The following is a 15,054-nucleotide window of genomic DNA, read 5'->3' on the forward strand; positions in this document are numbered from 1 at the left end:
GAATAAAAAAAACTCAATACTCTCAAGTGCATTCTTTGTTGTAATAGCTGCTACTCACTGCTGCCAATGGTACTCAGCTGCACATTGTTCCTTTTGTACCGCCATCGTTGCAATAATCACAGTGAAGCACATCCTCTCATGGCTTTTTTGCTACAGTACACTCTGATGTGTGAAAGATGGTGTGAATCATGTCTCGGGGTTGTCGAGTCACCCGTCTGCCTTCTGTATTCAGCAGTTCTTGGGTTTTGAATGCCGTTATTCATCTGTATTGAAGGCCCCGATGTCTAAAATCAGTACAAAACACGTCGTTCTCGCTGTGTGTTGCTGAGTAATTTCGCTCGCTGCATTAAAGTACAGTGACATTTAGACGGAGACTGGGCGAAAGAGTCGGCGGCTGTGTCTCTCTCTCACGCAGCTCTTTTGTAAAGGGAACCGTGTATTCCTGTTCTAACAGTAGGGAGTGGGCAGCGTGATGCGTGGGTAAAGAACGTTCGTCTAACCTCTCCTCCCGCTCTCTGATCACAACGTCGATAGTGGGAACTCTCACTCTTGTTCACTCTTTCCACTCTCCTGTTATCCCTCTATGGCCTTTTTTTTCCTCTTTTACATTTCCTCACAGTAAGCGTCTTTTACGGTCTTTCACGCTAGCTCAGGGCAGAAAATTGTACAAAAAAAAAAAGAGACTTTGATGGCGCGTTGTAATGTGACAGCATCTGTTGCATCTTTCCGTCTGATACTTTATCCTGGATCTGTGTCAAATCTCTACTCTTATGTCCGTGTTGACAACTTGATTAAAGGGCCGTGTTCATGAAGTGTGACTGATATTTAGCAGTTGGTGTTACTGTGACCTAGATACGGTGTCCTTTCTTAGGTGGCAAGTGAGCGGGGATGTTGCTGACAGTATTTTATGGTCATGGAAAGTGATAGGCCTTGAACATGTGAGGACCGGTGAGACCGTTCATGTATGTGTTTGCCGCTTTTTGACCAGCTGGACTTGTCTCTGTAAATTACAGTGAAAAGTGTCTTATCGGTGCAGAAAACACAGCAACTTATGGATGTTTGTGGACATAAAACCTGGGTGAAAATCAGTTGAAACATATCAGAGTATTGATGAAAATTGGTAACAGATGCAGTGTTTTTTATAGAATATATATACTGTATTTTTACATCAGTTTATATGTTTAATTCTGGTACCTGATGCCTGAAACATCTGCTCTTCTGTTACCTGTGAACACGCACCGTGTTTGCTCATGTATCTGCCCGTATCTTTTCATGTAACGTCACCATATGCACTCGGGGGGGCAGTGTTCAAGGTTCAAGGTTATCTTTATTGTCCCACTAGGGGAAATTTGTTTTGCAGCCAGGGTTCACATAAAAAACAGAATATAAAAAGACAACAACAACAGATGAACACAATAAAACACAGAGCTAGAGCGGGGAAGTGGAAATTCATACCAAGTGCAGATGTGCAAATGTGCAAGGAATGCAGCCAGAGTGCTATTTGCCATGAAGCATATCAAAAGCACAAGGGATGAAGGAGACATGGAATCTTTTAGTCCTCCAAACTGGTGCCCTGAAATGACGTCCTGAGGGCAAAAGCTTAAACTCCCTCTGGTAGTCTAAAATAGCATTAGCCCTCTTTATGACCTGCCTGTTATAAATGACCAAAAGCTTGGCCTGACTCCTCCCTGAAATGTTACTGTCCATTCCAACCAGACTTACAAATCCATTCTTATTGGACAGATTTAGGTTTCCAAACAAAGTAGTAATACAAAAAGTTAAAACAGATTAAATGAAACTTCTGTAAAAAACAATCATCATCTCAGAAGTTCAGAGTTCATTTGAGTTCATTCTTTGCTGGACCTTTTTAGACGTTGCACCAATGTGGGATTCGAAACACAGTTTGTTATCAAGAACAATATGCAATTGGCAATGGGCTCGGTGGTGACTTTCTGACATTTTTGACACATTTAGGCGGAGAAAAGACTCATCACACCAAGCCGTGAAGTCATCCACCACCCATGACCCTGTCTCAGCAACCTTGAGGGGAGCCGGTGGATAGGTAGAGCTGGTTGGAGAGAGAGAGAGCAGCGATGACTCTCAACACAATGTGACCTATCAGTTAAAAAGTCTATAATCCAACCAATCAGGTTAGGATCAAGTTTAAAATGACAGATGAGCCTCTCTGCAAGCAGGAATGGCTGGATGGTATTGAATGCTTAGGAGAAATCAATAAATAAGAGTCTGGGTTGAGACTTGGGGCTCTCCAAATGCTGGTACAGAAAGTTTGACAGTGTAACAACAGCATCCTCCACACCGCTACCAGGCCTGTACACAAAATGTAATGGAACTAGTCATTCCTTGACCTGCATTAAAACCTCATTCATGATAAGCTTCTCAAATGACCTCATAACTAAAGAAGTCAGAGCTACTGGCCTGAAATCATTTAATGCTTTAAGGGTTTTACTTTTGGCTACTGGGACAACAATGGAGTGTTTCCAAAGCTTGAGGACCTTCTGCAGCTTAACAGATTGTGTAAAAATATACTGAAAGATGCTACAAAGCTGGTCTGCACACATTTTTAGTACCTGGCCACAGATGTTGTCAGGTCCTGAGCTCTTAGTATGCATGAAGAAGTTTGCCACTCCCTTCACATCAATATCAAATGCTAGAGAAGCTGCGGTCTTTTCTCTCATCTCTTTCATCTGTGCAGTAAAATCATCAAATCTTAGATGAAAAACCATTTCATTCATCAGCCAGGTGTTTATCTGAATTAAAACCATCCACCTGTTGCTCTTATCCTGAGATCCTGTCGTAGTTTTCCTTCCATTCAAGGCTCCCTTTAAGTTGTTACTGCTGAGCTCTTCCTCAGTCTTGTCCTTGTACCTCAGTTTAGCCTCTTTTTATTTCAGCCTTCACCTCCTTCTTTGATTCCCTCTCTGTTTTGACATCACCTTCACTGAAAGCATTTTTATTTTTACACATCAGATTAATATCTTTGGAAATCCATTGTTTGTTGTTAAAATCTGAACTTCTTTGGTAGAAATGACAGAGTCTTTGCAAAAGGAGATGTAGCTACACAAAATACCAGTAAGTTCTGACCAGTCTGTGCAATCGAAACCCCCCTGGAGGGCAGGAGAACCCTCCTCAATCCAGACCCTGACCTGCCTTATCAAAAGTCATGCTTCGACATGTTGGGCAAGTGACATATTGATTAAAAACTGTTCAAAGATCTCTTGAGAATGCAATGAGTAAAATCATCTAATGTAATATTCGGAGCATCAGGGGAGATGGATTGCAACTTCCGTGTCACTTTAAAATTGGTGTCGGCAGCAGATTTGGCGTCAGCCTTGGGGTGAATGTAAACAACAGAAAGGAATAATTAGGGGGAACTCCCTCGGGAGGTAAAACAGCCTAACTGACACAGACAAAAGCTCTATGTCAGGAAGGCACAGCTGCTCATGTACGGTTAACATTATTGCATCATCTGCCGTTGATGAACAAGCGTCCCGTCCCCCCTCCCCTCCACTCCCCACCAGTGATTTCTGTGTCACCTCACTGTCCCGCTCCAGCCGGAGAAGAGCCCCAAAGCTGCTAATATCTAAAGTCAAGTCCGTGTCCAAGACCGTGAGCCAAGTTTCAGTGAATGCCATAAGACAAGCATCCCTTTAATCACGTAGATGGTTGACATTTCCTTGTAGCTCGTCAGTCTTGTTCCTCAAGGATTGAACGTTCGCCAGGATCATAGAAGGCAGAGGAATGCGATTATATAGCTGTTGCTTCCTGATGGGTTGATGCACGCCGCCTTTCTCTCCTCGTTTCCTGACATGATGAGACTTTCCAAAGTTATTATCGTTCCCAATAAATATTTCCTGGTTAGGGTTTTGATCCAACAAAGAGTGCATGAGGTCATCCACAGCCTGGCAGTTCATTGTAATCCAAGGAGAAACTCATGCATGTACTTGATTGTTTGGGAATGCTGGTAACTTCGGGCAAAGTTCACAGTAATCATCAAAAGTAGAAGGTAAAAAATATCCATTCCTGAGCAAACTCAGAAAACAACCTAAAGGACAAAAAAGGAGACCGGATCACTTAAAAACAAATGACACGAGAAAACACCGGCTGCTGGTCGCCACAAGAGCAGCGCCCCACTTCATGTGTGTCGCATTCATTAAACCCGATCGTACAGGAAACTAAGAGGACACCGAAAAAAAAGAGAAAACCATTGCAAAGCTCCCGAAAATTAACGTTGATGTGAAAATTTATTAAAAGCCAAAAAGCACTCAGAGAGCGTAGTAGACCTCTGCCAAGGCTGCAGTGCCCTCCAAAGTCGTTATTTTAAATGCACCTAAAACTAATGTAATTACTTGTTCCTTGGCCCGCGGCCTCACTTCATTCAAATCTATTAACGAGCTATAGAGATGTCCTGCTAACAAACAGGAACAAATGGGACCACAAACATTACGTCAATCGGGAAAGTCTTTGGATTTAATACCATGTTGGGTTTTACAGGGCTCAACCCAAAAAACCTTGGACGTTATAGCATTATAAATCAAAAAAAGAAGGTATTACCAATAAAGAATTACCAATTTTGTTATATTTTAAGTATTATAAAAACACAGCCTATTCTATTTCATTTTAGAGATTGAAGGTGCTTCAGTAGAGTGTGAAGGTGCCTCACTATTGTTCTACTGTTGTTCCTTTCCTGTTTGATTCACAGGACAGCAGAGACACTTTGACATGTAGTTGAGATTTTGGAGGTGTTGTATGTCAGCATCTCTGCAAACCTCCAGGAGCTACTTTTACCCCGAAGCTTCCTGTCTGCTTCCCAACACACAAGACAGTTTCATCAATCTTCACAGTGTTTCAGCTGTAACTCCCTCATGAGGACTGAACGCCTTGCATTATTATTTCTTTGTGATATAAAAGCTCTGAAGATGTCACTTATATGGGATGTAGCTCCTGTTCATATAGAAGAGCATGTAGACTTATATAAAAAGAATAAAGTGAAGAGGCAGTTTGAGACGCAATGTATTGAATGTGAATTCACATATATGCCTGAACCCGCTTCCCCAGTCTTCTACTATCTCACCATTACTGTATGATACAGTTGAAGGGAAAATTATTTAATTTGTACGACTGCTACTGCTGCATTCAGGGTCGAGTAAAAGCACAATTTAGGGACAAAAGATTTGATTAATTGTGATTTTTCTGGCTAATATAGTAGTTTAAATTGTTATTATTTTATGTAAATTAAAAGCCTTATATCTGTAGTTTGCATACCTGCAGTATGAAACAGGATACACTTATATCAAGCAAAAATAACATGAGTTGCAACCAGTTGGTCAATGAAAAGTAAGCTTCTTAGTAAACTCTGCTAGTTTGACATTTATTTAAACATTACAATAGAAGAATATGGATAATACTTAGAAATATACAAGACCAGTTTTCTTTTTTCTTTGGTCAATTCATGGAGTTAATGTTAATTAGCGTAAATTTAATTAAATTTGCTGGTGAAATCAGTTAATTTTGTATGTTATGATTTAAATTGCAGCTCTCGTTTTGGACATTTTCATTCTTTCAAGTCGCTATTTGATTATTTAAAAAAAAAAAAAAAAACCTTAATCGTTCATAATTAGCCCAAGTGGAAAACAGAAAGAGCAATCGTTCTTTGAGATCACCGGCTTTGAAAGAGTTAAGGAATTCTGCCCTGGCTGAGAGAAGAGAGCGAGAAGGAGGATGAGGGAGAGTTACTGCTGCCAGAGAGCGAGCGAGAGAGAGGAGCAGGAGGAGGAGGAGGAGGAGGAGGAGGGAGGTGAGGAGAGTGAGAGCGAGAGAGAGTTGCCTGTCTGCCTGTGTGTGTATGTGTGTGTATATATGTGTGTGTATGTGTGTGTGTGTGTGTACATGCGCGCCTCAGTGAGTGTATGCGTACTGACACCTGGCGCTCGCCCTCCCTCGCTGCTCACATTGTGGAGAGAGCTCTCTGCCTGTCTGGGCCATTCTTTTACCTCTATCTCTCTCCCTCTTTTTTCCCTTCTATTCCCTCCCTCTATCTTTTGTCCTCTTCTCTCTGCCTCTTTTTTTTTTTTTTTTTTTTTCTCCCTGCATTGTTGTTTTTTTTCTTCTCCTCTCCTCTCCTCTCCTCTCCGTGCTCCTACAATCTCCTCCTTTTGTTTAGGATCTCACTCACTATGATGCAGGATTTTTATTGCCTGGGCTGACGAGGCACTCGACTGACAAAGGTGAGCTCGGCTGAATCGGGGTGTGTGAGGACGGATGGATGGATGGATGGATGGATGGATGGATGGATGGATTGACAGGACAGGTTGATGTCTGGCTTCAGTTTTGAATGTAGGGAGTGGTGGAAAGAGACTCTATTCATCAAGATTCAGCTGTTAATTGTTTCTCAGGAGTCGTTTCACAGAGCAAGTCTGAGCAGCTCTCTCTCGGTTTCAAACAAGCATCCGTGCGCTCTGCGAAGGCGTGTCAGTGTGTACTCTGAAAGGTGAAGGGTTCAAGTATGTGATTTAAGAGCAACGTTTTAGCGTCTGTTTTTTTTGTTTTGTTTTTTTTTGACTGGTGTCAGCAGCATGTGTCAAACTCCCGCCCCCCCTCCCCGACTGATTTGTTTGCTCCTGTTGTGGCGGCCGCGCTGGGTGTCACCTTGACCCAGGTAGCGGGGGACTTTCACAGCAATCAGTGTCTTGGCCGGCATCATGCCACACCTTAACCATGGATACTGTGCTCTGTGTGTGTATGTGTGTGTGTGTGTTAGTAGAGATAGATGCTGAAAATAAATCTAAAGTGAGAGAACTGGAGAGGCTGACAGATGCCTGTTAGAAGAGGGAAAAAAAACGTGTGAGAGACAGGAAGGAAAGATCAAGTGTGTCTAAACGGTGATGCACTGTCTTCCTCATCTGTCTGTCTTTATGTCTTCAAGTTTATTAATAACACAGTATCCCTGCTTGCTGTTGCTGTTTCCTTAAAATGATGTCAACTCTCTCTGTTTTCACCTCTTCATTTTTTTTTTTTTACCCTCACTCCATCTTCCTCTCTATCTGCCCATCCCTTCAAAATCTCTGAACTCCGTCTCAGGCATTCCTCCTCATGTCTTTGCTCTCGTCTCACCTCCTCGTTAATGAGGCTGAACCTCAGTCAAATTACGTCTGTTAGCACATAGTATCAAAAACTGTCAGCTGGTACCAAATGCTTCAGCATATTCTTAGTCTTATTTACGTACTGTATTCTCAGATCATATATTTCCTTATTTAAATTCTAATTTTGTTAAAGAAGACATTATTTCTAGCGGTTATAATAACATTCACCGAGGTAGTTTCCGAGATTTCAAAACGTGGCGGCATTTCTAAAAAAGAAGTCAAAGGTGGCAAAGGTCATGAGCGATCAGACGGGTTGATCTGAACGACTGAATTCATGTGTAAAAGTGAAAGTGAGCGCGCCTTTAAATGACGCTTCGTTACGCAGGAAAACAGATTCATGTAAACCGACGGATGCTGGAGTTGAATTTTAACCGTTCGCCTTCGTTCTCTCCTCCAAATTTAGTGTGTGTTTCCTGGTTATAAATAAAAAGTGTCTGATTGTTTGAGTGCTTTTATGTTTTTTTGCCTTTTTGGACTTTTGTTTGGTAATATCGCTAAACAGACACATCTCATCTGGTTATCAGCTAGGTGATGGTTTTAATGATGATGGTGAGGTATAATAGGGAACTTAAAAACGCTGCTGGAAACCCTCCATAGATATAATTTCAATTACATGCTGTGTTTAGTTAGTTACTGTTCTGTTATTGTGGTTTGGATAGTGTTCAAGTCTGGTGTTTTCGAATAACCTGTGTTTATAATAACCTGTGTATAAGTAAGGTATTGAAAAAGTGCTGTTTCGGTATTGAAAACCCTATTAGTGTTTTCTACTGAAATATTTCCCAAGATGCCAAGGCCGCTCGCTAGTCATCTACCTCCTCTGTCACTCTCGTTCCTTTTTTCTCTCCCCCTCACTCTGTCATCGCTTCACATACTGTGTAACTCTCTCCTTCTTCCTCGCACACACACACTCTCTCTCTCTCTTACTCTCTCTCCCACCCACTCAGATATTTCTGGAGAACAAAAGGAGAGAGAGAGAGAGAGAGAGAAGAGAGGGAGATAAAACAGTAGAGCTGGGGGAAGGCTTAATGTACCAGCCCCTGCGTAGGCTAATGAGTCTTCACCACTCCAAAAAAAAACCCCTTCTCTTCCTCCCGTTCTCCTTCTTTTCTTTTTTTTTTTTTTTTTTTTTCTCAGGTCCTCCCATTTATCCACATAATCTCAGAATCAAACTTGTCCACCTTACTCCTTTTCAGGTTCTCCCATTAAAGTCGTTTCCCTCTTCATCTTTGTCTTCTCCATTCATCACAGCTGCTTCTGTTCCTCCTCCTTCATCTCTTTTCATCAATCCATACTCTCTCTGTCATCACAGCTTCTTTTTTACATCTGTTCCTCCTTTTCTTTCTTCTTCTTTTTTTTTTTTTATACCCTCTGGAGCGGTTATTTTTCGTACTCCCCCTCATCTTCCTTTTTTTTTTGTCAAGTCCCACTCATCCCGCCCGTTCATCATCCGTTTATGCTCATTATTACAGGTGCTTACCTTTTGCCATCCCTCATAAATTTTGTAATAATTTGTTCTTTTTTTTTTTTTTTAATTCCCCCAAAGATCTTCATCCATTCCAGCCTGTTTCTCTCCACCATTATTATTATTATTTTTTTCATTTATCACTCTTTTCTCCTCCTAGCATAAAACAGTCTTGACACATTTATCCTCCATAAACAAAACAGACTGCTGGATGGTGCATTTGGCCGTGAGATATATGAAATAACATGGTGGTGGCCCATTTAAATATTTGATGCCATGCAGGACTTATCAACCCCCCCTCACCCCCCCCCCCCCCCAACACACACACACACACTCTGCAGTGGCATCCTGTTGTTTTTGCCAGTCGGGAAACTGGGCTTTCATTGTGCCTCTTGATGTGGACGGGCTCATTATTGCTGCCCTCAACACTGTGCGCCTCTGAATAGCAGGAAGTGCCCTTGCTAGCTGAGCATACCGAGGGATATTGTGTTGCTTCGCACCGCATGATAAAGCACAGCAAAGCACAACGTTGCATAAGCGAACGGCGGCGTCGGTTCACTTCACCAGAGCTGTAATTGGGGAGGACCACAACAGTAAGGCGTGGAGCAAACCCACGCCAGCTGTGTGTGTCCACACGCAGACTGTCTGCGTTTGACGGCAGATATCATCACGCTGTCTCTGGATTCAAAACTACAGTCTGTACTTGTCTGTCTGACTGTCTGGTGCCCCGCTCCTCCTCCTCCTCCTCCTCCTCCTCCTCCTCCTCCTCCTCCTCTACAGTCTGTGGCAGCCATGTTTGCCACTCTCAATAGCTGCTGACACTTGCTGGAAGGACGGAAGGACAGAATTTATCAGGCCTCCAGATGTATTTATGTGGTTTGACAGGTCTGGTGATTTTTTTTTTTTCCACACGTGTGCAAGCGTGCACTGAGTTTACAGACACACAAGTGCACCCCTACTAGTGCTGAAACGATTGAATGCATCAGTTGATTGACATAAAATGAATCGCATACAATTTTCATGATAGGTTAATCAATCATTCATCAGTTCCAACTTCTCAGATGTGAGGAATTTCTGCTTTGATCAGTTATATCAGTAAAAATTTGAATATCTTTGGGTTTTTGTTCAGATGAAGCAAACAATTTGAAGATGTTACCGAGGTCTCTGGGAAGTTGTGGTGAACATCTTTCACATGCTTTTCCACATTTAACATAGACCTAACAATTAATTGATTATAGAAAAATGTATTTTTTTGTATAAATGTACTTTCCAGCTCCTGTACATCTGCAACCAGACAGACGATGAGATAGAGGTGGGACATTGCTTCCTTTTTTTGCCGTCTACTTGTTGAAGATCTTCTCCATTATGTCAAATAACGCCAGACTCTATATTGTTGCTTTTGGCTTACATGTATCTGTTGTTAAGCAGCCATGCGGTCAGAAAGATTGCGACTATGAGCTGTTCGACTCCAAAAGCCAGACTAACTCGCTGTTATCACATCCCTCCACTCGATAGACTCACCGTAGATAACAGCAAAAACAGAACAGACTCGTTATCGGCGATTATTAACAAATTTAAATCCGCTAGTTCAGTGCAAAGTAGTTCAGCGACAAACAACGAGACCTGCACCCAAACATTAGGTGCCTGTCTGAAGGCGACACATGAAAAATTGATGCAAAACTAGCACGCTGTATTTGTCAAAAGCAATACTCGTCACTCTCTCTTTCACACACACACAAACACACACACACACACACACACACTGACCTATATCCTGGAGTATGTGACATTGTTTTTCTTCATCCATATTACAGATCTTTGTACTCTGCAAAACACTTTTTAATGAACCTTGTCTGTATAAATTCAACTTTTTACAGCAGTTTGATTCTAAAAAAAATTGAGCAAATCTTCTGTATTGATGCATAAATATGTTGTCTAAAATATAACATCTTAGTAGTTTAGTTTGATAGAACAGCATCTCGCAGCTGCAGTTCAGGTTAGGACACTTTTTTTTAAATATAGTCCGCATAGCCACACATAGGTTGTAGCTGTCACGTTAATGATAAGATATCCAGCCACATATAGTACAGTAGCCTACTTTCTCCTCGCCGTGTATAACCGGCTGTTGGTGTCTGCTGTGGCACTGCCGGTTTCTACAATCCCCCAGTCTGTTTTATATTTAATGTGCATTTCATTATTCAGGCCTGCTTGTTTGCAGTTGTACGCCCATCTCCATTGCAATTGAGATGGTGCGTGCGTGTGTGTGTATATGTAGAGTTTTTTTTTCCTCCTCCCCTATCGTCACAATGACACTGAGAACCGAGTGAATTATTACATCGCTGTGGGCAAGCAAAGGATAAGAATAACAGAGCGCCACGGAAGAGGGCGCAGCAGCAAGGACGTCTTCCTCTCCTCCACCTCACCTCACCGTCCTCCGCGCTTCGTCTGTTACTACGGCCGCAGTCGACGGCCACCTCCCTTTTCTGTCTCTCTCCGTCTCTCCTCTTTCTCCTCCTTTTTAATTGTTGAGTTGAAAAGCTTTGCAGATTGGAACGAGGAGGAAAACAACAAAAAAAAAAAAAAAAATGACACCCGGCTCTCGTACCGCCGCTGGCCTTTTTCTATCCGACATCAAACACGCTCTTTATGGCCGTGGTGTTTTTGTGCTCATGGCTATTTTGGAGACACTGTAAGTCGGGCCTTTTTATCTGTTGTTTGTTTGGCATTTAGCTGGTGCTCCACAAGGAGAGGGGCACTCTATATAGCTGTGGCCCAAATGAAAGGTTAGCAATCATTAAATCATTATATAAATAGATAATCTAGTGATTGCATTCTGTTATTCGGAGTAGCTTCTACTCCATAAATGAGATTTTTTCATGTTTTATAGTTTGTTGTTGTTCTTTTTAGCCTCTTTTCTGTTGAAGTCTTTGTGGTGCTAGCATACAGTACCCCTCAATTAGACAGACTTCTATCAAAACATGACCCATTTCAGAGTATATTTACAGCAACACAGTCATCCTTGAATTACAAACTACTTCACAATTTTGAGACACCCCGTTTTCATTTGAGATATGGCTTTCTATTCACTCCAACCATCCAGTATCTCTTTTTTTTTTCTTTGTGGAAAGCAGTGGTAAACAGGAAGGACCATTGCAGCTGGTGAAACCATTTCTAAAAATCCTTGAACATCATTCTTCTTCTAAGAATTAGTTCATCCTCAGTGGAGCTGGTAAAGACGAGATTAGGGTGTGGTGCAAACTTCTCCTTGCACATTTCTGGTTTTGTTGTGAAACTTACAAATCCCTGCTAGTACAGAGAAACCCCAAAGCAAGAGGAATAAGGTATCCATCTTTAAGCTGCTGTATGGCGATAACTCAGGCTGTCATTCACTGAGGCGTTTATTTGAAAGGCAGTAAATATCTCCCAACATAATGAACAAGCACCGACTTTCAGCAGGAGATCTCTCCCTTAACCTCCCCGCGTGAATGTTCAGGATCCCGACCTTTTCTCATCAAACACTCCTCACCGGTGCAGACAGAGAGAGAGAGAGAGAGGCATCTGCAGCCGTAGCAGGAGTCACACACACACACACACACACACACACACACGCCTCCTCCCACCGTAGACAGCCAGAGGTCAAAGGGAACGGAGGTGATGTGTAGATTAGCTGACACGAGGCAACAGAGTAATCAGAAAGCAGGTTTCCCTGACAGCGGGCACAGTAAGGTGGTGTTCAGCATGCTGTCCACATGTCAAATAAAAAAAAATGTTTTCTTCTCTCTACTTCTTCATTTACTCGGCGTGAATTAACGAACTGGTTGATTAATCAAGAGACAAACAATCGACGGTTGGTTAAGCTACCTCCCCGCTAGTTACTGTTGCCATGCGTATCAAGCTTTTCAGCGATAACATTGGCAGATTTACCTCTAAAAATGTTTACTCAAGTTTGAAACAGTCGCTCCTCGATTCCAGACAGAAGTAGGAAAAAAGTCTGTTTCTCGTTCCTAGTTGGCAGCTGTCAGTTTTGGCGGCTGAAAAGACAGCTGTGTGTTTATCAGCTGTGCATGTGTCTCATCCAGGAGGCTAGCAGGGCACGCCATCCGGCCCTAAATATGCACTTCACAGCTACATACATAATATTGTGCTACAGTAAAAGGCTGAAACAGAGACTAAAGCTGCGTGTCTCATGGAAAAAGTTAGTGTCCTCCAAGTAAAACACATGGAAAATAAAAGAAACAGCATTATTCTTGTACTGTAATGTAGAGCTAGTCAGTCCTGCTATTAGCTACTTAGCTTACATACTTGTTCATAGTTTCAAATCCCATATTTACACTTTTAACACTACATGAGGAAAGACTTTGAGGGTGAGGACTAACCAATGTATTTAGCAAATGTAACACTATCTCAAGTAATGTTGGCAAGCTTGTTGGAGTTCCCCCAAATACAATCAAACAATATAGAGCCGGAAGGAGCTGCTAGCGTTAGCCTACACTCTGATCCATGATCATCTTCACACTGCTAGAACAGAGCTTTTTTTTCATGCAACATGTAATCCCACAAATTAATGTAGTTAATGACGTGCTTAAAGGCTTTGGAAGTAACTCTTGGTTACTACTGTAGGTAGTATGCTAGTCATGCTAACGTTTGCAGCTCACAATAGAGCAGACAGACACTTTAGTGCTTGTGTTTTTGGGGGTTGGAAAGGCTAAGACATTTTTTTTTACCACCCTCTGCACTCTGAGTGTGCACACTGCTTCAACATGTGGAGAAATCCAAAGCTTGACAGGCATGTCTTTCCTAGTTACGGTTGCTAAGCTATGATTGGACAAATGTTTTTCAGGGAAGGGGTGAACTGGTAACAGATTAATTGTTAAAGTCATTCATCAAGAAAAAAATGTCAAACATTAGCTGGTTTCTGCTTCTCAAATGTGAAGATTTGATACTTTTCTCTGTTTTATATCAATGTAAATGTAATTTCTTTGGGTTTCTGACTGTTTATCGGACAAAACAAGCAAGTTAAAGACATCACCGTGGGCTCTGGGAAATTGTAATTGGCTTTTTTCTTTTTTTTTCAGTTTTCTCACACTTTAAAGACCAAATGTTTAATTAAAAAATGAATTTACAGACTAATTGAAAATGAGAATAATCCTTTGCAGGACTTAATTTTTCAAGTGAGGTTTAAATTGAAAAGGAAACAGGGGGAGATTGTCATTTTCTCAGCATTAGGGAAGAGGAGACCACATACGAGGAGGAATAAGGTGGCAGGTGGTACAGGTGGGATCTCTGCCTTTTTTTTTTTCAAGATTATCGAGGATTAAAAGTGGATAGAAACAAAAAAAAAACAGGGCTCTTCTTTTTAAACGCCCGGAGGAAGACCGAGAGCAGTATCAGCTTTTCATTTCTCTGCTCGTCCTCTTTCTTTCTCTCTGAGTCTCAAAGCAGCCAAAGTTAAAAAAAAAAAAAAAATCCCAATAACACTTCCATTTCCGTTTGGTTATTTTTGCTGCATGCTTTTCACTTCTACCGCTCTGTGATGTAACCCCAGTGGTGTGTCAGACTGAAGGTAGGAGATGCTTGATGCTGCCTCTCTCTCTTTTTTTTTTTTTTCCAGACTCTTATTCACTAGCTTTTATTTATTTATTTATTTATCTTTTTAAACGAAGCCCACCCACTCAGTGCTGCGACACAGCTTTTTCTCAGCATCGGATGGCAACGTAGGAGTCAGGGGCATATCGCTCTTTTCTTTCTCTCCTTTTTTTTTTCTCTCTTTCTCTCTCTCACACACACACATTCTCTCATTTTCTCCCTTACTTCCTCCATCATAACACCTCCATCCATCCAGGACACTTGCTGAGTCGTGGTGCTGTCAGCCAGAGCCTGACGCACTCAGCTACTCACATATGCGTCACCTCTCTGGCCCGGTGCCGCCGCCGTGCTGCTCGCTGTCCTCCAGATATACCTCAGTGGTCAGGGTCGTGGGCTCTGGGCTTTTCTTTAAGGCTGGGAGGCGATAAAGTGTTATTTGATGCCAAAGAAACGCTGTCTTTTTCTGTTAGAGAGGACCAGGGGTCATGTTTAGGGCAATACACCACCATACAGGTTTATATTTAAGATATATCCTTTTAAAAGGTTGGTGACACCAGCTTTTATAGCCTGACCAAACACTGTATTAAAGAAAACCTGGCAATATATTGGTTAATATTCTTATTTAAAATGTTTTACATTTACATATAACATAAACATTTTTAACAAGGATCCTTTAAATTTGTTTTTTAAAGAATTGTGACTAAGATTTGTTTTATAGAAATTAAACTTGTCAGTGCTTTCTGACAAAATTAAATTACCCGACTAAATTACCTTAAAAAAATAATGATCATTTCTTTTTAGTTACTTATCAGTCGACATATATGCCGATACCGATATATCTGCAAT

General features: G+C 41.6%; 1 protein-coding gene across 7 annotated transcripts in view; it reads left to right on the forward strand.

Annotated features, from left to right (window-relative positions):
• Window positions 1-15,054, forward strand: part of tanc2b (tetratricopeptide repeat, ankyrin repeat and coiled-coil containing 2b) — a 145,879-nt gene that overhangs the window by 48,465 nt on the left and 82,360 nt on the right. Inside the window, exon 1 of one of the 7 annotated variants that reach the window (XM_067577207.1) lies at window positions 5,477-6,245. The exons of the other annotated variants lie outside the window; for them this stretch is intronic. The gene's annotated coding sequence lies outside the window, so the exon portion shown is untranslated. Of the gene's footprint in view, window positions 1-5,476; window positions 6,246-15,054 lie in introns of those variants that run through there. 7 annotated transcript variants of the gene reach the window in all.

This window comes from Thunnus thynnus, chromosome 20, assembly GCF_963924715.1.
Source record: "Thunnus thynnus chromosome 20, fThuThy2.1, whole genome shotgun sequence".
Classification (NCBI taxonomy): Eukaryota; Metazoa; Chordata; class Actinopteri; order Scombriformes; family Scombridae; genus Thunnus; species Thunnus thynnus.